Consider the following 25,932-nt stretch of genomic DNA (forward strand, 5'->3'; position numbering starts at 1 on the left):
ATCTCATTTGAAGCCAGAGTAAGCACTCTAAATTTGAGGCCCTCTGTGCTTAGTCCTGAGCTAATGGCTTTCCTGGGCCTCTTGTGATTGGTTCTAATGAGGTAAGAGAGTTGGGACATGATAGGACATGGCTGATTAGCTAAGTGCAAAGAGACAGAGCCCAGGAGGGAAGTGGCCCAATCCTGGGTGTGGGTCCTCAAATCAGAGAATCCAAATGCCATCAGGACCCAAAAGGTCATTCTCTCATTTCCCATGCAGAAGCCGTACAATACTGGGAGCGTGGCTGAATGGTCATCTCTTTGGTGTTTATTCTGCTTCACCTGTGAGCTGTTCTCATTCTAAGGTTCTGTACAATTAATTTGCTCAGACAGATCTGTCTTTAGAAAAAAACATGCATTTAAAATACAAAATAAAATGAAAACGCAATGGTCCAAAATCTTTGGGAGATGGCAAAAGCAGTTCTAAGAAGCAAGTTTATAGTGACTCAGGCCTACCTCAAGAAATTTAAAAAAAAACAACAAAAAACAAAAACAAAACAAAAACCTCAAACAAACAACCTAACCTTACACCTAAAAGAACTAGAAAACAAAACAAAACAAAAACCAAAGCTGGTAGAAGGAAGGAAATAACAAAGATCAGAGTGGAAATACATGAAATAGAGACTAAAAAACAATAGAAAAGATCAATGAAACCAAAAGCTGGTGCTTTGAAAAGATAAAATTGATAAACCTTTAGCCAGACTCATCAATAAAAAGAGAGACACAAGTAAATAAAATCAGAAATGAAGGAGAAGAAATAACTGACACTACAGAAATATAAAGAACTGTAAAAGAACATTATGAAAAATTATATGCCAACAAACCGGATACCCTAGAAGAAACGGATAAACTTCTAGAAATGTACAATCTTCTAAACCTGAATGAGTTGATAATAAAAAAGCTCCCAACAAACAAAAGTCCCAGACCAGATGGCTTCACAGCTAAATTCTACCAAACATTTGAAGGAGAGCTAATATCTATTCTTCTTAAACTATTCCAAAAAAACTGAAGGGTAAAGAATGCTTCCAAGCTCATTTTACAAGGCAAGAATTACCCTGATACCAAAATCAGACGAAGACACTAAAAACAAAACAAACAAACAACAACAACAACAAAACTTCAGGCCAATATATGATGAACATGGATACAAAAATCCTCAACAAAATATAAGCAAAATAAATTCAGCAATACATTACAAGCATCACTCACCACAATCAAATGGGATTTATTCCATGGATGCAAGGGTGGTTTAATAATCCAATCAATGTGATATATGACATTAACAACAGGAAGAATGAAAAGAATTTATAAAGGGGAGAAGATAGTCTTTTCAATAAATGGTGTTGGGAAAACTGGAGAGCTACATGCGGAAGAATGAAACTGAACCACTTTCTTATACTATAGACAAAAGTAAACCCCAAATGGATTAAGAACCTAAATATGAGACCTGAAACCACTAAATTCCAAAAAGGAAACATAAACAGTAATCTCTTGGACATCAGCCATAGCAACATATTCCTGGATATGTCTCTTCAGGCAAAGGAAACAAAAGCAAAAATAAACTATTAGGACTACATCAAAGTAAAAAGTGTTTGCACAGCAAAGGAAACCATCAACAAAATAAAAAAGCAAACTACTGAATGGCGGCAGATATTCGCAAATGATGTATCCCATAAGAGCTTAATATCCAGAATACATAAAGAACTCATAAAACTCAACACCACAAAACCAAATCATCCAATTTAAAAACGGCAGAGGACCTGAACAGACATTTTTCCAAAGAAGACATACATACAGCCAACAGACGTGAGAAGATGCTTAACATCACTAATCAGAAAAATGAAAATCAAAAATCAAAACCACAAAGAGCTGCCACCTCACACCTGTCAGAATGGCTAATATCAAAAAGATAAGAAATAACAAAGGCTGGTTAGGATATGGAGAAAAGGAAGCCTGCTTATACTGTTGGTGGGAACGTAAATTGGTGCACTGGCTGTGGAAAACAGTATGGAGGTTTCTCAAAAACTAAAAAACAGAAATACCACATGACCTAGTAATTCTACAACTGAGTGGAATTATAACCCAATGAAAATAAAACAGAAAATAAAACACTAATTCTGAAAGATATATATGTACCCCTATGTTTATTGCAGAATTATCTATAATAGCCAAGATATGGAAGCAGCAAAAGTGCCCACCAACAGATGAATGGATAAAGATGTGATATATCATACATATATCTGTATACACATACACACACATAATGGACTATTATTCAGTCATAAAAAGCATGAGATCTTGCCTTTTGTGATAACACGAATGGACCTAGAGGATGTTATGCTAAGTGAAGTAAGTCACACAGAAAAAGGTGAACACTGTATGTGGAATTTAACAAATAAAACCGACAAAAAGACTCTTAAATATAAAGAATAAACTGGTGGCTGATAGAGGGGAAGCTGGTGTAGGGACTGGCAAAATAGATAAGAGGGGTTTAAGAGGTAACTTCCAGTTAGAAAATAAGCCACAGAGATTAAAAGTGTAGCATAGGGAATATTCAATAATATTGTAATAACATTGTATGGTGCCAGATGGGTGACTACACTTACCGTGGGGAGCACATGAGTAATGTATAGAATGGTGGAATTGGTATGTTGTATATACGAAACTAATATAACATTGTATATCCAATATACTTCAATAAAAATGAATGAGTGAATGAATAAATAAATAAATGTATGTTATCTCTGGGAAGATAAAGAGCTAAACTCTAGGAGATGTTCACCCAATGGCATTACCACCAGCTCCATACATCCCGGTGGAAGACAGCTTTCAGTATAAGGGAGTTTTCCTGGAAACTTTTATATGTCAATGCAGAGTTGAAATAAAGGAAGACCACCCAAATAAAACCGAGCAGAGGCTACTTATTCAAAGCTTACTATAGCCAAGGGAATCAGCTACCATCACTTGTGTTTGGCAAAGAATCAAAAGCAGTCAGGGGAGGGAGAAAGCTTTATAGTGAGAAAAAGGAAAGGCTTCAGGTATGCCTGGCTAAAGGTTTTAAGTATGGCTGTGAAGTAACCAAAACAGGAGCATCATATGTGGTTGATTTGGGGAGCATATGTATTTGACATTCTCTGGCTGGTCCTGAGTTGGAAGCAGGCAAAATCAGGAAAGTTGGCAGTCATTGACCGACCAAGTTCTGACTGTTTTGGCCTGATTTTGCCACAGAGGTTATGGTTTAGCTTCCTGGGATTCTTACGCAGGTCAGAGTTCTATTGTCCTATATTGTCTGGCCACTGTCCATTTGCATATTCAGTCTTTCAACACAGAATCTTGGCTTCTCAGCCTATGCCTGTGCCCAGTCTGGAACTAGCTGTAGTTATGGGAATTCACAAAATTAAGTTCTCGGATAGTTCTTAAGTTCAAATGGAAACAAATTTGAGAGGTAGTGGCAGTGGGTATATACTCTCTCTCTTCACAAAACTTTATGAAAGGTATAAAATAGTGAAACTTAAATTCAATTCTCTATATTATAATAGAGAGGAGTTGTGGACCCTTTTTAGAATTAATCAAGTTTACAAACCCTCTCCCCTAAAAATACACACATACCCACACATACCACACCCCTCATGTGCAAACTACATCAGGAGTTTAGCTGAACCATGGACCTTAAATTGAGAAGTGATGCTCTATATTATTGTTCATTTTATCCTTGTTCATGCCACTGAAAGGAATACACAACCTCCTTGTGCCTATTTCAAAGTTCCTCCTTGCGTTTCAAAAGAATAGCATACCTTCCTTCTTGAGGGGTCCCTGGACTAAGACTCTACTACTGAGTAGTTAATCTGTGTGGCTCAGCTGGTTGAATAGCCTACAAGCCATCATCACATGGAGAAAATGTCCATGACTTGACAATACTCATCTTCACGAAGCTGGAGGTGGGATGGATGGAGGGAGGGAAATGTACATCCTTCACTGACCTCCTCTCCTGGCTTATGCTAGCTCTGGTTTGACCATAAGTAAGCCTGCTATGAAAAACACTGAAGATCTGCATTTAACAAATGTTTTCTTGAATTTCAACTATATGGCTGCTATCGTGCTAGTCTTAGATGGATGATATGCTGACAACTTTCAATCATTAACATGGAAATTATCCAAAGTAAAATTCTAATTCAATAAAAGTTCTATCAATCTGGGTTCCTACAGTCACTTGGCATTTTTCTTGGCCCCCACTGAGCCCCCCAATCAACCAGGGTATGCCCAGGGAACGCAAACTAATCCAACATTAGCAAAATAGAATTAGGAAGGTAAGACAATTTAAAACACTACTAAATACATTCCAAAGCCATGTATTAATTGTTTTTGGATTATCCACCATTTGGAATTATATGTCCCCTATTTCTTATCCATTAATGCAGACAAATGAAGAGCTGAATATATCTGCACGGGGCCCAGATGACTCACAAGGGGGCAGCGTGAGACAGGGAAGGTAAAGGGAAATCCTGAAGGAGCCAGTGAGGGTGAAGGGCAGTCAGCACCACCACAGTCATTACTTTGGGTATGTGGTTTTGGTGAGAAATTCAGAAGCCCAAGTCGATTGTCACAAATTACCTTTCCCTAGTATTCGAAGCAAAAGGTTAACAAAAGAGGGTTAAAGAGGGGCTGGCTGTTCCATTTTACCCCTAGCTCAGTGGCTAATAGTTGAAGTTTGGTGCCCAAACAACTTTACAGTCAATTATATATGCATAACTTTTTTTAAAAGAAGGACAAATATATTTTAAGCAAGGAAAATGTGTTTCCTTATGCTTCAAAGACTGCAACTCAATGTTTTAAAACAAACACACAATTTCTGATGATAATGGCAAATATCTTGCATTTATGACTTAAATTTTGATTTCTAAAAGTACTACCAAATATATGATCTAAAAATAAGCTTTAACCACTGGAAACAGTTTTTCTCCAAGTGAAATATATGCATTTGAATCACTTGTGGGAGAGCTCCCGCCTGTTTCACAGATAGGTGACTCCTTGGCTCACACCTAGTACCTAATCATGGATTCAAACGGGCAGGGCAGACCCCTGCATGTTACAGATGCCTCAATAGAGGCAAATGGCACAGCCTGAGCACCCCATAGATTTACATGATGATTATTTAACTCCTAAATCAGCGTCCCTCCCAAATTTTTATACTCCTCTTGAGTTCTCCTCTTTAAATCCTAAAGGATATCTAATTCAGATTTATACTTAAAAAAATCACCTCTCCACATCAATGACTAAGTTCCAAGACTCAAAATGCACAATATCTACCATTGCTGTCATACGTGTGATAACTGCGTTTCTCTGAGTAGAAGAAACGGGGCTTTCTGAACGACTTATTTTGATGAATCATGATCTGGTCTTTCATGAGCAACCCAGCTACAATACAGTGGTGATTACAGCTACGGTATTCTACAAGATTTAGAGTGCTTCCTCTCAAGGAAACTCATTAAGGAAACTATAAAGAACTAAGAACTTACAAAGAAAAATTAATTGCCACTTTTGGTCAGCCGATTTTAGAAAGACTTATGAGGTCTAGAATTGTATATTGGGCTAACAAAGAGAACAGAAACTCAGTGAAGTCTAGCTTACTGAGGGCATCATGGTATATAATATGATCATAAATTAATCTGCTCGTAAACCAACTCAAATATGAAGCACAAAAACATCACATAAAATACTTTAAATTTATTTTCATCAACAACACTCATTTCTTTTCCACATCAGCTAGCAGGGACCGTGGCTGAGCGCTGGTGCTGAGAAGCTACAAATCTGCAATCTCAGAGTCTGAAACATTGTTTTCTGACTACCGTTTCCTGTCTTGTTATATTTCTCACCTCCTAAATTCTTTTATTTCCTGTGAATTAAATGAAAATTATGTACAACCATTGTTCAGTCAATTTAGAGTAATTTTTCTTTAAATGCTGAAAAACATTTTTAAATTGGAATCGTACATGCAACGAGAAGACATTTCCCTTCCTGTCCCAGATCCTCTCCCTCCAAACTCACCTTCCTAAGGGGAGCCAATGCTCTTTCCTAACACAGAGACATTTTCATGCTGCACACACCTTTTAAAAACATACACGGTGGGGCACCTGGGTGGCTCAGTCGGTTTAGCATATGACTTTGGCTCAGGTCAGGATCTCGTGGTTCGTGAGTTTGAGCCCCACAGCAGGCTCTCTGCTTTGGATCCTCTATCTCCCTCTTTCTCTGTGTCTCCCTTGCTTGTTCTCTCTCATTCTCTCAAAATAAATAAATAAAAACTTAAAAGAAAACATATACAGGAACACACTGTACAACATACTTTTTAATTTAACAATATGATTGTTAAAATGGAGATCATTTCAAAATGGAGATCATTTATAGAAATACCTTATTGTTTTTAATGATTACATAGCATTCCAGTGAGTGGATGCATCATGATTTAACCATTATTTTATTTGGGGGCATTTAGATTTCTTCCTTTCTTATTATACATGAGACTGCATAAAGTATCACCATATAGGTCTTTGTGCTTGTAAGAATATCATGGGAAGAAGCAAACTGCTTGCTTACTGCATATCATCCTTGACACTTAGTTTGCTTTAGAACTATTTGATTGCAAAGACCAGTACTGAGTGATCTCAGAAGAAAATGGGGGGAATTTGGGAACATGGTAACACAGAGGTTTTTAAAGTTATGGTCCCAGACCAGTAGCATTAGCATTACCTCGGAATTTGTTCAAACTGCAAATCCTTAAACCTCACCCACCCTATCCCGACTAAGTCAGAAATTCTGCACAGGGCCCAGCAATTTGTGTTTGAACAAGCCCTCTAGGTGATTCTGATGCAAGTTCAAGTTTGAGAGCCACTACTCTAAAAGTATGTAAGAGGATATAGTCCTGGGCCCAAAAACTACCAGGTTATCAAGGAAGTTTTAGTGACCCCCTAACTTTTTCCATGTTTTTCAGAATATAGGGAGAGCTCTTTACTCAGGCAGAAATTTTATTATAGTGTTGTCAAATTTACCAAGCTTTTTCTTTATGGTTTATGGGGTTTTTATTTCTCCACCTAAGAATATAAAAACAATAATTTTATTCCAGTTTTGTTTATATCACTGATCCATCTGGCATTTGTTATGGTGCAAAAATATCTAGTTTCATGGTTTACCAAATAGCTAGTTAGTTCTCAAAACTGTATTACTGAATAATCCATTGTTTTCCCACTGAACTGAAATTCTCTTTTTATCATATGCTAAATTCCCCTATGTATTAAGGGTTCATTTCAGATTCTCTATTTTACCAACAAGTCTAATTATGTGCCAATTCTAAATTATTATAATTATGATATTTTTATAACACATTTTTAACAGTGGATGGGGCTAATGATTCTTTTACCCCCAACCATTTCTGGCTATACTTGAATGTATATTTTTTAAAAATTATTTTTACAATTAAAAAATTGTTTTTTATTGAGGTATAACTGATCTAACATTATATTAGTTTCAGGTACACCGTGTAATGATGCAATACTTGCATATATTGCAAAATCATCACCATAATAAATCCAGTTAATATCTGTCACCAGTTACAGAATTATTTTTTCTTGTGATAAGAACTTTAAAGATCTAGTCTTTAGCTACTTTCCAATATGCAATACAGTATTATTATTATCACCATGCTATACATTGTATTCCCAAGATTTGATTCATTTTATACAACTGGGAATCTGTACCTTTTGACATATTTGTACCTTTGATAATCTATTTTTAATTTGTGCATGTATTATATTTTCTACATTATTTCAAACCATATAAACTATGTTAAGATGTTTATTATTTCTCTCCCCCCCAAATAAGCAGTTCCTTCATGTATTAGTTCTGTCATTTATGTTTTCTTATTAATTCACCACCACTTTTACTTTTAATTCCTTCCTTTTGTGTTCTTTAGATATATTTTCATGTTATTTTCCTCATTACTAGAGACAAATGTCTAATTCACATATCTTAATTCCTTTTTGTTTAGTAATTTAAACTAAAATTTTTAGTATCAGGCTAAGAACTTCTAAGAGTATTGTTTTCATCAAAATCAATAGGTTCTGATCAACAGACTTTATCATTTTTTTCTAGAAATTATGCAATTTCAGTTCACAGTTCCTTTTAGTACAATAATAAAGAGAGTTTTCATATTTTGTCATAGGTTTTCACTGGGGGTTGTTTTCTTTTTTTGTTATCAATTTCAAGTTTTGTTGCCAAAGAATGCAACTTATACCTATTCTACTGTGAAATTTACTGACATTTTTGTTTATGGCTACTGTAAAGATAAATATTATGTTGATGCATTCATTTAATTCTGTTAATAGTACACAGACTTTGATATATATCCCTCAGGTCTATCTGACCTATTAAATGTGAATAGTTAGGTTCTCTACATCCCTCCTTTATAGTGAGTTGGCTGATTTTACTGTGAATGGGGAGAAGTACTAGTCATTTATTACTATTGCATTTCTATGTATTTCTTCTTTTATTTCCTGCAGCTGTTACATAATAAAATCATTTTTTTTTTCTTTTGGGGGGGTGTACAATGATTAAAGAAGGGTCTTTATTGTGAATTGTACACTTTTTCACTATAAAGTGCTCTCATTTATCTCATTCAATCCTATTTAGTGCTTTAAATTCACTTTGTCTGATTATTACTATAATTCATTTTTGTTTGTTTTTCCTTATTACATATGTGAAAATTGTTTTATTTTCAATCTCTTTGTTTCCTTTGCTGTAGGAGTTATTTTCTTAGAATAGAGTTGATTTTATTTAATTTTATTTTTAAAATTAGGTATGACTTCCTTTTCACACCATGATGGGATAACGTATAGTACACATAAAACTGGATAAAACATATGAAGCATGAAATATTAGAAAGCAGGCAGTGCAGCACAGCATTGTAATTCTGACATAAGTGTAGGCGGTGGGGAAAGTGGAAACTCTGTGATACCTGGGTTTCTTCCTGGAAGCATTTTTGAGAGCATATAGCAAAAAGGGGAAACCCAAAACAGAATGGATTGATCTTACTGGGTTGAGAAAACAGAGATCAGAGGCTGTGGGACATTTGCAGGACATGTTACCTTTAAAGGAGGAAGCTATATAAAGAACTCCAGAAGCCTGCACAGGAGGTCTGTGCTGAATACTAAATTGTACATGATTAGGACAAACCTATTGCAGGCCCAGCAAAGAAAAACTATCAGAGAAAGAACTGGGAAGCATAAAGATTGCAGGAGGGTTTTGAGGTCAGGAAATGTTCAAGTTCTGACTGGACAGACTGGAGAGAGATTGATGTACACATGGGAAATTCAGTAGAAATCCTAAAGTGCAGGCCCTTGGATAGAGGATACATTAGAACTGTATTTTTTAAAAAGCCTAAAAACAAGCATCAAAAAGATCAAGATGATCCAAGTCATTTAACAGACTATCAAAAAGTAAGCTCAACATTTCTTTAAAGGAAGATCACAAAATTCAGAAATTCAACAACATAACATTTAAAATGTGCAAGATTTAATTTAAAAAATACAAATCATGTAAAGAAACAGGAAATTTTCACCTACAACTAAACATATCCAGAAAGGAAGAATACCAATTTTACATAAACCCATCCTGAAAAAATAAAATCAGTAGAAATTCCCATAAGGTCAGCATTACTGGGATCCCAAAGCCAAACAAAGACTCCATTAGAAAACAGAGGACCAACATCACCATGAACATAAGTATGAAAAAAACCTTTAACAGGATATTAGCAAATCATATTCAGCTATATAAAAAAGGTTAGAAAGGAAGAAATAAAATTATCTGTAAGTGCAGAAGACACAATTTTCTACAAAATCCCAAACAATGTACAGAAAATCTTCTTAAACTAATAAGTGACTTTAGAATGATATAAGATGAAAAGGTCAATATACCAAAATCAATTATATTTTTACTTACTGGGAATGAACAACTAGAAACTGAAATTAAAAGTAGCATCTTTACAATTAGCACCAAAAAAAAAAAAAAAAAAACAAAAAACAAAAAACCCCTCACAAAATATTTAGGGATGAATATAGTAAGTAAAATACTTATATGCTGAAAGCTATCAATTTAAAAATAATGAGAGAAATCTACAAAGACCTAGATAAATGGAAAGATGTACCAAGTCTATTGACTGGAAGTGTCAATACTGTTACGATGTCTGTTTTCCTAAAATTGATTTGATAGATTTGATGCAATGCTAATCAAAATCCCAGAAAGATTTTTGGTGAAATTACAAGTCAATTTAAAAATATGAATGGAAAAGCGGGGCGCCTGGGTGGCTCAGTAGGTTGAGCATCCGACTTCGGCTCAGGTCATGATCTCGCGTTTGACGAGTTCAAGCCCCGCGTCATCTGTGCCGATGGCTCGGAGCCTAGAGCCTGCTTCAGATTCTGTGTCTCCCTTTCTCTCTGCCCCTCCCCTGCTCATGCTCTCTGTTTCAAAAATAAACGTTAAAAAATTTTTTTTTAATAAAATAAAAATAAAAATATGAATGGAAAAGCAAAGAATTAAGAATAGCCAAAACAATTTTAAAAAGAAAAGCAAAGTTGGAAGACTCATGCTACATGATTTCTGGAGTTACTATAAAGGAATCAAGGAATGAAGACAACATAGTATTGGTAAAAGACCCCTAGATCAATGGAACAGAACAGAGAGTTTGGAAATAGACTTACACATATATGGTCAATTGATTTTTGCTAAGGATGTCAAGGAAATTCAACCATCACAAATGGTATCAAAATAATTGCACATCTGCTAAAAAACAATGCACCCTGGACCTATATTTCATACTACACACAAAAGTTAACTTAAAATGGATAATAGGTCTAAGTACAAAACCTATAAAATGTCTAGAAAATAAGAAGGATAAAATTTTGGGATGTTGTTGTATGCAAAGAATTCTTAGGCTACGGAAAAATCATAAAAGAAAAAACTGATAAATTGGACTTTCTTGAAATTAAAAATTATCTCTGAAGGACACTGTTAAGAAAATGAAAACACAGGCAACACACTGGGAGAAAATATGAAATATATATGTGAAAAAGGATTTATTTCTGAAATATTCGAATAATCCTCATAACTCAGCCATAATAAACACCCCAACTCTAAAAACTGCAGACTTCACCAAAGAGAGATAAATAATAAATATATGAAAAGATGCTCAACATGACTAATTATTAGGGAAATGCAAACTACAGCCACAATGAGATACCACTACATACCCACTGGAATAGAGTTTTAAAATGACAAAACTAAGTGGTGACAAGGATACAAAACAACTGAAATCCTCATCCACTACTAGTGGGAATACAAAACAGAATAGCAGTAATTTTGGAAAGCAGTTTGAAAACCACGTAGCAGTTTCCTATAATAAGTTAAATATATACTTACCAAACAAATCAGTGTCCATTCCCTTGGTATTTATCCAAGAGAAAAACATGTTCACATGAACAGCAACACATAAATAGTTCTAGTACTTTCACTCATAACCGCTCCAAACTGGAAAAACCCAGTGTCCTTCAACTGGTATAGGGATAAACTATGGTACATCCAAACATGGCCATACTACTCAGTCACTAAAAGCAATAGGCTACTGATACAGGCAACAACATGAATGAATTTTAAATGTCTTAAGGTTAGTAAAAGAAACCAGACTTAAAAAGCTACATACTGCATGATTTCATTTATATGAAATTCTGGAAAAAAGCGAAACTATAGAGACTAAATGTGTCAGTGGTTGCCAGGGACTAGGGTTGAGGGAGGCAATGACTACAGGGGGGTATAAGAGAAACTTTTGAATTGAAGGATCACTTCTATGTACTGACTTAAAAAGCAAATGATTGTATTTGTCAAACTAGAAAAAACTTGACTTAAAAAAAAGATACAGGCAAATTAAGTTACAAAGACCTTTAATGCTAAGCAACCAATCAAATAACAAAAAGGTCAGTAAGTCAATAAGTAATGTTTTTAAAAATCTAAGTTTAGTATTTAGTGTCAAGCAAGTGGGAAAAATGGCAGAATAGATCAATTCTGTGTGACTGTATTCGTTTTTTAGAGAACTAGGAATGTAACGTGTAAGGAGGAAATATAAGGAAGATGAAACAATTCCATGAAAATATAAACAGGTACGACACACGAAGAAGTACTTTACAGAATCTAGGGGAAAATTTGTTCTGATATTCAAAACACTTACAAAGAGAAAAGGTGAAATAACTAATCAACTAGAGCAGAGCTGAGTTCCACCTCTGGGGACACCAGAGGGCGGGAAATGGCACATTAACTGCCACTGTGGTGGTTCTTCAAATTCTGGGCTTTTCCACTGTGCCTATTTTATTTCCCTCCCAGAATTTTCATATGGCTATTTCATTCGTCCTGATAGGCTTTTCCAGCTGCATGCAGTGGGACCCAGAGTACAGTGTGCTCGCTCCCTTTTACCTGGAACCAGAACCTTTCCATTCTAATATTTAAAGTCATCTCAAACTAGAAACACCCAATGCCAAACTTGTAATCCTCTCACCACTTTGCCCAACTCATCAAACAGCAACTCCACCCTTCTAATTGCTCAGGGACCAACAATCTGGGAATCTTCCTTGATTTATTTTCCTCTCATACCCCACATTTAGTGTATCGGCAAATCCTATGAGTTTTACACCTCAGAATGTATTCATAATCTGACCATTTGTCACCAACTTTGCTGATAGCACCCTGGTCTTTCATCTTGTTACCAACTTTACTTTGCAGCTACCACCATCCTCTTTCACCTTAACTCACCAAACATTTAATTTTTAAAATTTTTATTTGAGAGCTAGGAGCATGCTTGAGTGGAGAAGGGCAGGGTCAGGGGGGAGAGAGACAGAGAGAGAGAGAGAGAGAGAGAGAGAGAGAGAGAGAGAGAGAATCCCAAGCAGGCTCCACACTCAGTGGAGAGCCTGATGGTCTTGATCCCATGACCCTGGGATCATGACCTGAGCAGAAATCGAGAGTTGGATGCTCAAAAGACTGAGCCACCCAGGTGTCCCCCAAACATTTAATTTTTAAAATTAGTCTTTCATGTAATTAAAAAATATTTGAGAGCCTAATATATGCCAACTACAATTATAAATGGTGAGGTTATGGCAGTAATCAAAACAGACAAAAATCTCTGTCCTGTGGAGCTTATCTGGTAGAAAATTACTTTTGGTGGAAAATGATTATTAATTTCAATAGCTTCTTAACGGACTTCCCTGCTTTTGCCCTTGTCTTCCATTCTCATCACTGATTCTAAGGTAATCCTTTAAAAAGGAAAGTCAGATGATGTCATGCTTCTGCTTAAATTTCTCTGGCATATCATCTCAGGAAAAAAAAAAAAAAAAGCCTGTCCTTAAAGTGGTTTTCAAGACCTTAAACAATCTGGTTGTGCTCTCTGGCTTCATTTCTCACTACTGTCCTGCTTTTGCTGCTTCAGTCTCATTGGCTTCTTTGCTATTCTTTGAGCACATAGACATAGGCCTGCTCCAGGGCATTGGTACTTGCAGTATTATCTGCCCTGAGGCTTATCCCCAAGAGATATGCATGGCCTGCTACCATCCCTACTTCAGGTCTTTACTCAAATGTTACTATCTCATCCAATTAAAAATTGCAACTCTTAATTTTAAGTCCCCCAGTACTCTTCAGATCCTTTCCCTACCTACTTTTCTCCATAGCACTTAGTATTCCTTGACATAATCCATATTTCACATTTACTGTCTATCTCCTCCATTATAATAGAAGTTCCATAAAGGCAGGGGATTTTCTTTGTTGCTTTTTTTCCCACTACTATAAAACCAGTGCTTGGCTATACATCCTTAACCATTTTTATACATCTAGTTTAGAACCATGGTATATTAGAACTGGACGTGACTTTAAAGATCTTCTAGTCCTGTTTTTGTCAACACGCACTACAGATAATCCAGGTAGGAAATGATAACTGCTTTTATATCTATTACTAAGAACTGCTTCTTCCAGCTAGATGACCATCAGTAATTGCACTCTGTTGTTTCCCTACTGACCTAACGTGCCATAGATTATCCACCCGCAATCAACTGGCATGCCAGTGGCAAACAGGCAAATGAGGAAACTGAGAAGTGAAGTGACTTGTTTAGTTACACAGTGAGACAGTTGTAGGACTGGGACTCACTTCTAAATCTCCTGCCCTAGGGTACAGCACTCCTCCTTCCTTATGCCCTACTGCTCCTCAAGAGTTTGCAACGCCGAACTGCTAGCTTCAATTACTTTCTAAAATATGAGTTATTTTCTACAACACAAGGTGAGGTCATGAAATGGAGACCCAGAATAACAAAGTTATATTAAGAAAACTTCCCCAACTAAAAAATCTCAAAAAACTGTATACAATCAATAAAATTTGGGGGTTTCAAGTGTGGATCCACAAGTACTAGAATTATGTCTATCAGACATTTGGTACAAATGTTTTGGTATCGTTTGTTTATAATATCATTAAGTTCAAGGGATGAGGAAATGGCGATTTTAATAAAGACATGTTGAGTGGATAACACTGAGGACAGAGAGGGGAGGGGAAAGACTTGGAGCCAGGTACCAGAGAGATGTTTCCTGACTCTTCAGGAATGGACTGAAACTCCTCTAAGCACCACCCCGTGCCACGAAAAGCCATAGCCAGGGGATGGCATACGTTTCTGCTGCTAGAATTACATTGTATGAATTATGGGAGACACCATCCTTAGGTCCGTTATAACATCCGTAGGGATAACTTGATGATCATTTTAGAATCATTGTTCTAAGTCTCCACTAAGCCATCCATCAACGTAAATGAGCTTATATAACAAACACACTTTACAGAGAACTACACTAGGCATAAATAATGGGGAAATACTCAGCTTTGGTGCAAAGGAACAAATAAGCAATATGTACACATGTTATACCTTGACAGGCTAGGTGACCTAAAACTGGTAATTTTTTAGTAGGAGCTTCTCGATTACCTTAATTTTATGGAAATTTTGTGGTTTTACTCCTAGTCAATAATTACTTTATTGTGGAAGCACAAACATGCAAAAATAAAATATGACCCTTGACCTCATGGAGGATAAAATACAGCAACAACAAAAAACACAACCTGCAAAACACCATACAAGTAATTATAAACTCAATTTTAGAAAATGGGTCACAAAAATAGATCTTAGATTTATGAACATAAAAAGGGATAGTTAAAATCACGGAAGTGGCTCCAGAAAGTGGTCTCCTGACTACTATGTCCAGTGATTTTCCCATGCTACCTCTTGCCTGCACTTTTTCTTTGTTTCACAGTCCCTAGACCCTTGGCCCTACTTCCTAAATATGCAGGCTGGGGCCCAGGAGTAAACATTTCAAAGATAAGAACTAGTGCTTTGGATTTGGTCAGGCTTCATCCTCTCACCTTGTGAATTTCCAGTCTTTGATAAAACACAGCATTTATTTTCTCTATTCTTTATCATTGGCAATAGATACAAAGCATTTTAGGAGAAACTTGGGAATACTGGCAGGGTATTTCCACTACAAATTACTACTCCTTCTTCATTTAAACAAACAGCCCAGGGATGTGAATAAAACACAGCAGCCCAGACACTTTTCCCATTTGACCCTGACCATCTTCCAGCCACCCCATCCCACCGCTGACAAGTTCTACGCCCTAGACATTCTGAACTCCATCTATCAGGCCTCTCCTCCTATCTCTATTCCTGTCCAGTTTAGAATTTATGGTCTATTACTTGGAGCCTTTTCTATATCACCCTTCTGTCCCATCTGTAGGCATGGAGGTAGGTGACTGGTTGCTCAGGGCATCTTCTTTTTTTTTTTTTTATGTTATTTATTTCTATTTATTTTTTTTTTTATATAATTTATTGTCAAATTGGTTTCCATGCAACACCCAGTGCTCATCCCAACAGGTGTCCTCCTCAATGCCCATCACCCACTTTCCCCTCCCCCCCCATCAACCCTCAGTTTGTTCTCAGTATTTAAGAGTCTCTTACAGTTTGCCTCCTTCCCTCTCTGTGACTTATTTTCCCCCTTCCCCTCCCCCATGATCTTCTGTTAAGTTTCTCAGGATCCAGATATGAGTGAAAACATATGATATCTGTCTTTCTCTGCCTGACTTATTTCGCTTAGCATAATACTCTCCAGTTCCATCCATGTTTCAGAGCAATCTTCTAAACACAGTTCCCAGTATAAAGCCAGTTACTCAATCTCGGTAGTGCCTCAGCCCTCCCTGGCATTTTCTCAAGCTGCTCCTAGTCAGTCACTCTCAGTTTCACTACAGCACCTCTTTCAATTTCTCTTTGATGTCCTCAAACCTCCCAATCTGCCATTTCCAACCTTCATTCTCAATATGTGGCCACAGTTCCTATTCAGTAGCCTCAACGCAGAACTTCTCCCCATCTTCCCACCCACCATCAAACCAATAATTAGAATATTATCCAACTCCTGTCTGTTCATTTCACCTTGCATCTTCCTCACCATCTAATAAATACCATCTTACACTTTCTGATCTACCCTTTTTTCCTCTTTTTCAGTCTAGTCTAGCCGTCATCACCTTTGGCCCATTTGACTGCATTGCTCGTCTATCCCCAGCCTGGCCTCCCTGCAGTCCTCTCTCCATACCATCCGCGAATGTGCTCCTGCCATTAAAATCTGACCGTGGGACCCCCCTGCTTATAATCCTTTAGTCACTTGCTTGAGGACAGAGTTCAAACTCCTTACTGGATTAGCAAGGCTCCTCCCTACCACACCCACATCTCCCTCCATACCAACCTTCCAGCTCCAGCCCTCTAATCACTGTTCAGGTGCAATACAGTTGTAACTCCTTCTTAACTTCCATTTCCTCTCCATCCACTAATTCTTTAATCTCTTGTAATACTTTTCTCACATTCTTTAACATTCAGTCTCTATCAACAAAACCCAACATCTGGCAACCTTCTTCTTCCCCAGCTTCTGTGATGACACAGAACTCTGTGTCTAGGTCTTCTGTGTCTGTCTCTACTGTTCTTCCTCTTATTATACCCTCCACACTGCAGACGCTCATCAAATACTTAATGATTTTTATACCAGAGAACTTTTTTTTTAAAGGAAAATGTAATCTATTCATTCACAAATAAACTTAAGAACATATTATACATGCCAGAGCCTATTCTAGGTCCTGGGGACATATCAATGTACAAGATAAAGTCCTTGCCTTCCTGGAGCTTATGCTGTACTGTAGGGGACACTTAGAATGTAAACAAATAAATACATAATAAATCATCAATGCTATTAAGAAAAATAAAGTAGGTAAAGGGATAACGAACTACAAATGAAGTAAGGGAATAAGCCGTGGGAAAATCTCAGAGTGGAGACAGTGAAGGAGTAAACAGCATGTGCAAAGGCTCCATGGTAGGATAAACTTGACTCATCTGAGAATAGCGAGGAGACTAGTGTGACTAGAAGAAATAGGAAAGGTGACTAGGAGTCATGTAGGATCTTACAGACCATCAAGGATCGGCTTTGGGTGCTGTTCCAAGTGTAATGGTACTATGGATTGAATACGTGTGTCCCCACAAAATTCATACGTTAGATCCTAACACCTGATGTGATGGTATTTGGAAGTGGGGCTTTTAGGAGATAATTAGTTCTGCCCTCATGAATGGGATTAGTGTCCTTATGAAAGAGACTCTAGAGAGCAACTTACCCCTTTCTGCTATATGAAGACATGGGGTGGGGTGGGGATGGAAAGGAAGCCATGTATGAACCAGGAGGCTGGACTTCACCAAACAACAGATCTGCCAATGCTTTGATCTTGGACTTCCTAGCCTCCAGAGCTGTGAGGAATACATTTCTGTTGTTTATAAGCCACCTAGTCTATGGTAGTCCATCATAATAGCCCCAATGGACTAAGACAGATAGGATATTCTTGGAGGCTTTTCAGTGGGAAATTGTTAGAATTTGATTTCTGTTTAAAATGGGCCACTCCTGCTGCTGTGTGTGTGGAGAAGAGAGCGTAGGGAGAGGAGGACGACAACGGGGAGGCCAGGTAGGGGGCATTTGCAATAGTCTGTATGCGAGAGGAAAGCAAACCTGGACTAGGGTAAAGTAGTCCACTGGAATTGAAAACAACCGGAGAGATTTTGGTTCTTTTAAAGATAGAACCACTGTGATGTGCTGGTGGAAGGGGATGAGAGGGAAATGAAGGAATACATACAATTCCCAGGTTTTGGGTGAGCATGGGTTGGAGGTTGGTGTCATTTTATTTATAGATGGAAGCAGAGAGAAAGCAGAGCAGTTTTCAGGAGAAAATAGAGAAAGTGGCTTTGGACATGGCAAGTCAGAGTCTTGTGGATTTCCAAGTGATGGTTAGGCAGCTAAGATACATGAGTTGAGACCTCAGAAGAGGAGAATCCAAGACCAGAGATACACATTTGGGAGTCATGCACTTAGAAATGAAATTTAAAGCCCCAGGACTTGTAAGGTCACTTGTGGGAGCTCATAGAGCCTGGCTGTCTAAGATTTAAATAAGGAATGTCTGCAGCTTGGCAAACGGCTGGTTGAGAAGCAGCAAAGCAGACCAGGAAAACTGGGTCTCCTTTGAAATGTCAAGGCTAAAGACAGCCTGACCTTGCCTGTGGTCAACACATTTTCCCACTCTGTAAATGCTTAATCTAAAGTAAACAACCCCCTTCTTATGATGTATACACTGCCCCTGTGACGTATGCCTGCACATCATTACCCTGATTGTACTGTTTCCCCAATAATTTTTGAGTATGCTTTGTTGCCGCTTTTGCAACTACACATTCCTTTCCCCTGCACCCCTTGAAATGTACTGATAAGATTCTCAATAAAAACTGGAGAAGAGCTTTACTTGGGGCCATTGCCACTAGAGCGCTTGGCCCCCTTGTCCTCTCCTTTCTCTGATTCAAGAATCTGGAGTAATCTGTCATCCGCTGCCCCTGGGGTTTGCTGGTCAAACCCAGCAGTCACCTAGGGGAAGAGAAAAGAAAAGGTCTAAGGATTGAGTCCTGGACCATGCAAACATTTGGCAGTCAGGAAGAGGACAACGAGCGAATGAAAAAGATGGAGAAGAAACAGCCAGTGGAAGTAGGATATTATGTAATGGGGTATTCTGGAAAGCCAGAAAAAAAGGTATTTCAAGAGACAGGAAAAAACCAATGATTTCAAAGATGAGGAGCTGAGAAATAAAAGGAAAGAAAATTGACCACTATATTTAGCAACATGGGGATGCATGTGGATAGGTGGAATGGGGTGGGGTAGGGGCAGCCTGGGAGTAGTGGGTTTTTAAGAGACTCGAGGAAATGGGATTGTGCTGCCGCTCTGCACTTTGTGTAAACAGTTTTGGTGTAATGAGTAGTGAGCAACAGGAAACAGCTGGGGAGGGATGTGTGTTCAAGGTGGGGTGTTTTATGTTTATTTCCTAGCCCTTCAGATAAAAGAGTTACAGCATGTCCAAATGCTAGAAATAATACAATAGATGGGGAAATTGATACTACAGAAATAAAGGGATGTAACTACAGGAACACATTCTTTGTGCAGAAGCCAGCAGGCCTCAGTGCCTGAGCGCAGAGCTAAAGGTCAGTCTTAGAGGGGAGCTGGGAGATAATGCAAGAAGACAGAAAGATCTGCTTGTTGGAATGTGAGAAAGTTCTCTTCTATGTTCCCAGTGAAATAAGAAGCAAGGGGGTTGGAGAAAAGTGTTGTATGTGTAAGAAGTCCGGAGGGGTGCCTGGGTGGCTCATCGGTTAAGTGTCCAACTCTTGATTCCAGCTCAGGTTATGATCTTGCGGTTCGTGAGCTCAAGCCCCACATTGGGCTCTGTGCCGACAGTGTGGGGCCTGCTTGGGATTCTCTCTCTCCCTCTCTTTCTGCCCCTCCCTTACTTGTTCTCTCTCTCTCTCTCGCAAAATAAACAAACATTAAAAAAAAAAAAAGATGACAGGAAATACAGCAGAGTTGGTAGGCAATACTGAGGGCCCACCTGAAGCTAGAGAAAGTGACTTCAGTTAAGCATGGCTGTTTTTCTTATCACTTTTAGCTGCTCACTTGTAACACTAGTAGGCTTTGGGTTTTACTAGTCAAATAACACAGGTAGGAAGGGGCAAAGGTGTTGGGAGTAAATACAAGGGAGGAATCAAAATGAGGGAGCATAGAATGAACTGGGGAATCAAGGATATTAGTGGAATAAACGACAATGAATAAGCAGTCGGGTATATGAACTGGATGTCCAGCTGGGGTTGCAGACAGGATAATGAAGGAGTGAAGAAGACAAGTCAGAGAGTAGGGGCGTGTTTGAGGTGGAAGTTTTTGAGGCGGTCCAAGCACTGGAAATAGAAAGATTCCGGACGTGCCCATGAAAGTAGGAAGCTGGAGGTGAGGAGGTAGAGGAATAACTGTGGAGGGTGGAGTTAGGTATTTACTGTGTTATAGAGAAGCTGACTTTATGAGCCACCTGGAAGACAGAGGGAATATTTTCTACTTATCATCTAAATCAGCTTTACAAATTCAAATGGCTGTTAATTCTTGGAATATGTACAGCGTTTGATGGCTCATAGGAGAACTAACATTTACTGAAGACACTTGTTTTGAATATTTTATGTCATTTTCTCTCATATTTACCTCAATTCTGAGAGATAATCATATGTCTCCGTTTTACAGGTGAAGCAGTTACAACTCAAAGATATTTAAGGAACTCACCCAAGGTTGCAGAGCTATGAAAATCATGCGGTCAAGATTACAACCTAGGACTGCTTGACTGCAAAACTGAAGACTCTTCCTATTTCTTAATTGGTACCTTTAAAGAAAGGCCATTTCTTCTTAAATATAACCTCATTTACAAGGGGAAATAACACCTTTCTCATCCCTTAGATTGGAATGTCTGGTCTTTCACTTCAAGATCTAGCTAAATCCAAACACTGAGCCCTCAGTAAGTCAGCTTTTGGTATAAATTTCTACATAAACTTATGGCTTTCATATTTCTATAGAACTGTACTGAAAGGATTCAGAACAAGAGAGAAACTTCCTACTTTTTCCTTCGAACATCTCAAGCTCTTCTGAGCCTGGTAGTAAAACGAGTAATTGCAGTTGGTAATTTTTTTTTATTCCTTCCAAAGAGATCTGATTTTGTGTATTTAAAGGAAACACTGCATTCAATTTTAGGGGGGAAAATCTACAGATAAAGCGCAGATAAGCTAGTCAGCTTAGAAATAATACTAAAACCTTTATAAAATCAATTTTCCACATACCCTTTAATCAAAATAAGATAACAGAGATTTAAATTTGGTCTAAGCCTGAAAATCTAAGTACATATACCCCAAAGATAAGGAAAGCAATCATTTCTTATAAGATCATTTTGAAAATGGTAAATATTAATTTGGCTAATTATTTTAACGGACTGCATTACTAAAAATACCTTGGCAAGTTATAGTCTTATCTGACATGGGGCATTTACTAAGTTTGATGAAGACTGCAATATGTGTATAAGTGTTATCTTTGAGTTGATATTTGCCTAATGCTGAAAACTTTTGCCCTGATCCATTCACTATCTAATTGGATCCTTCAGGTGGTCAGAGCAGCAGTGCAAAAATTACCCTAAACTTGCAAAAAAGGCAAGTACAGTCTAGTACATCCACAAGTCCCAGACTGAGAATATAGAAAATCATTCCTCGGTGACAAGTGCTCCATTTTCTCTACCAGCAGAAAGTACCAGTAATGCCCACTTGCACGTTTCACTGTCTTAATAGGCGTGGGTCTTACCTGCTAAAGTGAAAAACTTGGGCAACAATCTATGCTTTAAGAGGTCTATACTGAATTCAGTTTGAATCTTAAGGAATATCAAGTTATGTAGGATGGATTTCAACTATTATATTGAAGAATTTAAGTGATGATTCTCACCAAAGATAAAGAACTGAGGTGTTCTCTAGACAGATGAAACGAAATGCATATTCATACTTACTGGAGGTCTTATTTTGGCACAGTGAGCTTCTAAAAAGAATTTTATAAGCTGCTAATAAAATGCCCAAATACTGCAACAAAATAAGGCTCATGCTGATTTCTTGTTTCCTATGACCTCATTCCTATGCTGCTGAACAGGATAATATTTACAGATATAAATCATTTTCATCTTCATTTAGCTTCAACAGAACATACCACTATTTTTCAGAGTTTATAATTTGTCAGGCATGGAGCTAAAGGTGGATAGCTGTTTACATATTTTATCCCTTTAGTCAAAAGAAGTATTATTAGTCCCATTTTACATGTGAGGAAACGATGGCTCAGAGAAGTTCTATAACTTGTGAAAGACAGTATGGTATGGAGAGGGGAGATTCAAGCCTAAAGCATGTGGGCTTGGCCTCCGTGCCAAGGGCTTTAATGATTTGTTGATCAGCAGAAAGGTGGAGAAAACAGAGTTAAGAATTTAGAGACCGTAAAGCTACCTATTTCTCCTTTATGTAAATAATTCTACTATGGTACTTAATCAGTCAAGATCGCATTCGGTTCGAAGTAAGAAAAATTTAAACAGTGTCTGAAATATAAAGTTTGTTTTTGTCTCGTGTAACTAGAAGTTCTGCAATTTCTCTTTGGCAGAATGGCGGCTCATAGATGCAGAATGGCGGCTGCGTCGTACAGCCATCCTACAGCAGAGAGAAAGTTGTGAGAAGGGTGGGGCCTGTGTTGGAAAGCAAACCTTTGACCTACGTCCCCAGCAGCTGACTGGAAATTAAATGAGTGGTCAGAACTGTGTCCCGCTGCACACCTAAATGTGGGGATGGCATCATTAAAAAGCAACAGAAAAATCCAACAAAGTCTACACCAAAGTTATTTTAGCAAGGAAGAAAGGGCAAATGAATTTTAGGTGGGTGAACAGTACTGTCTGCCACATCTAACAGGAAAAGAATTTGGTGCAGTTGAGTTTCATTATAAATGATGTAGAGCACATCACTCGTAAACAGTTTTGCAAAAGAGGAACTTACATTTTGTTTCTTACTTTTATTATTTTCCATCTTATTTTTATTATTTCATACCTTATTGAAGTATAGGGAGGGTGACTGCCTACCATCATCTATCCTGGCCTTCTTTCTTCCTAAATGAACTTGATTTAGTTCAGCCATGCAGGTCTCCCCAACATTACTCAGAAGGAAGCTGAGAGCATCCCTTGCTGTAGGGTCAGTGATTCTCAAACACAGCGAGCACCAGAATTATCCGGAGGGTTTTAAAGAACACAGATGGCTGGGCCTCACCCCGAGAGTTTCTGATTCAGTGGGTTTGAGGTAGAACTCAAGAACCTTCATTTCTAACAAGTTTCCAGGGGGGATGTTGACACTGCTGGTCCAGAGGCTACAATTTAAGAACTGCTGCTCTAAAGGCAGACCCCAATTAGCCTAAGGTAAACAGCTTTCCCCTCAGCAACTGTTCTTGGTCTGGGGTAGGCACACGATCTAATTTGGTCCAACGGGGCTGAAAGAAACTGTTGTTTAGTATTAGATGAATGGTTTCATTCTCTCGCTCCTGCTGCGCTAAAACAAGGAGGACTGCAGCCCCCAAATAATTTGTGATTACAAGAGAACGAGTCCTAAGAAGCTGATGACGAGGTTAACACAGTGGAGATACAGAAAAAACTTGAATCTTTAATTGAGCCTCTTGAGTCACAGTACCTCTAGACTTCAGCTATGTTAAATAATTAAATTCCTTAAGCTGCTTGAGCCAGTTCGAGGTAGAGTTTTATATAACTTGTAGCCAAAAGCATCTTGGTTGATACAAAGGATAATCTTGCAGTTTAAATGAAGAGCACAAAAGCAGGACATGAATGAATAAAATCTACATATAATCCAAGCATCATTTTATTTATTTTTTTTTCAACGTTTGTTTATTTTTGGGACAGAGAGACACAGAGCATGAACGGGGGAGGGGCAGAGAGAGAGGGAGCCACAGAATCGGAAACAGGCTCCAGGCCCTGAGCCATCAGCCCAGAGCCTGACGCGGGGCTTGAGCTCACGGACCGCGAGATCGTGACCTGGCTGAAGTCGGACGCTTAACCGAGTGTGCCACCCAGGCGCCCCTCCAAGCATCATTTTAGACATTAGTATAAATCTTCCTCAACACCCATTTTTTATAACTGTTAATGAGCACCAAAATGAATAGTTTCATTTTTCCCCTTCTGACCTCTATCTACTGAACAGTCAGTCAGAAGACATAAAGTAGAAGCAAGAAGTAGAAGGTCGAAATAATTTTACCCATAAAGTGAACAAATAATCAGCGGTTAAGTTGATTGAAAAAAAAATCACATTTTTTTTGCTTTCTTATGTCTAATTTCCAATTTGCCTAATACAGTCTCTACCATATGCCTCCGACTCTATCTATAGAGAAGCAAAGGGAGGCAGGAAGAAAGTGGACTCATTTAAATAAGAGAGACTGAGAAACACAGTGATTTTAAATTTTGTGGAGTTCAGGATTTACGGAAGCAACAGTTTTTGGCTTAGTAATTCTAAAGTTACAGTGAAATAATATTTCTAATTAGTTATTTTTATTAGGGGAGTTTGGGGGATACTTTTTAACCGAAGACACCAGTGATTCTAAAATTCTAGAAAAATGCAGTTAGACTTGTTTCTGGTAAGGAATCTAGCAATGGGACAAAAAAGAGCAAGAAAAACAAACATCGAGATGGTGCAGAATTCAAAACTATGACTATTTACATATTGAAAAATTATTAGAGAAGCTCTTAGTAACAGATACCAAGAGCAGCCATTTCCCTTCATCTGTTTACCTAAATGCTTCTGCACCACCAAGGTGCGGGCTATCATCAATCTTCTGCCTTTCCTGTCCACTCGCCTCTTCACAAAGCAAAGCAATCCAAGAAGCCCTCTTAATTAGACCATTGTGCCAAACACAAATGAATTCTCATTCCACTCTTAAGATGAAGGAGTGAATATCAGTTTATGAGTGACTGAAGTTGAGTATATTTCAATATTAGCAACACGAAAATATAAGTTTCAATTGTGGTATTAGAGATGGTAATATTTACTTCATCCATAATTGAAAGACATGTTCAAAATAATTAATTTTGGGAGCACTACCATGTAGTCGTTGTCTGAAACAAATTATGCAAACGCTTTTATCTTGTAATTTATTCAACTGCTTTCTAATTCCTCGTTTTCTTAACTAAATTAGCGAAAACGGGAAATACATGACCAAAAAATGAATGTCCATCATCCAAATTAGCGTACAATGAATTCATGTTTCAAACTATAAGATCCAAGATGGGCAGATTTCTACTCCTGCCTTAAATGAATATTGCCTGTGTACACATATACACGGGGGTTTAATGGTTTCATTTAGATACTTGTGCCCCTACAGAAGCTCACACAAAAGACACCAATGGCAAGCGATTAATTCATTAACCAAAGTATTTCTGAAGAAAAGACAGCATTAAACAATACAGTATTGGATGTGCAAGTGTGGTTATTTGAGGTCCCTGCCTGCAAAATGTGTGGTAGAGACAAGCATTGCCTATGCTGTTTCTAATTATTCCAATTATCATGGCACACTATGAAAACTTGATTAATAACACTGAAGATATTGTTGTGGCAATTAGCCATATGGTTGTGGGACTTTATTCTGTCACGATTTAGCCATTAGCATCTACTTATGTTTGTCAGAACAGTGCATCCGTGACAAGTTGAAGTTCCGCTCACCTTGCCGAGTCCCCTGTGAGCAACACTAGAGAACTGTTTATTCCTAGGAGCTTCTTGCCTGAGTAAATTTTTCATGTGGCATCCGGTCTGACTGGGGACAAATGTCAAATAGCTTATGTGACGAC

General features: G+C 37.9%; 1 protein-coding gene and 1 long non-coding RNA gene across 11 annotated transcripts in view; one reads left to right on the top strand and one right to left on the bottom strand.

Moving 5' to 3' along the window:
- Window positions 1–25,932, bottom strand: part of TBC1D5 (TBC1 domain family member 5) — a 530,924-nt gene that overhangs the window by 144,233 nt on the left and 360,759 nt on the right. The window lies entirely within an intron of this gene.
- On the top strand, window positions 18,823–22,965 carry LOC128315310 (uncharacterized). The gene is made up of 3 exons (XR_008298012.1): window positions 18,823–19,247; window positions 20,775–21,042; window positions 22,725–22,965. It is a non-coding gene; the product is annotated as an uncharacterized LOC128315310 (long non-coding RNA).

This window comes from Acinonyx jubatus, chromosome C2 (assembly GCF_027475565.1).
Source record: "Acinonyx jubatus isolate Ajub_Pintada_27869175 chromosome C2, VMU_Ajub_asm_v1.0, whole genome shotgun sequence".
Taxonomy (NCBI): domain Eukaryota; kingdom Metazoa; phylum Chordata; class Mammalia; order Carnivora; family Felidae; genus Acinonyx; species Acinonyx jubatus.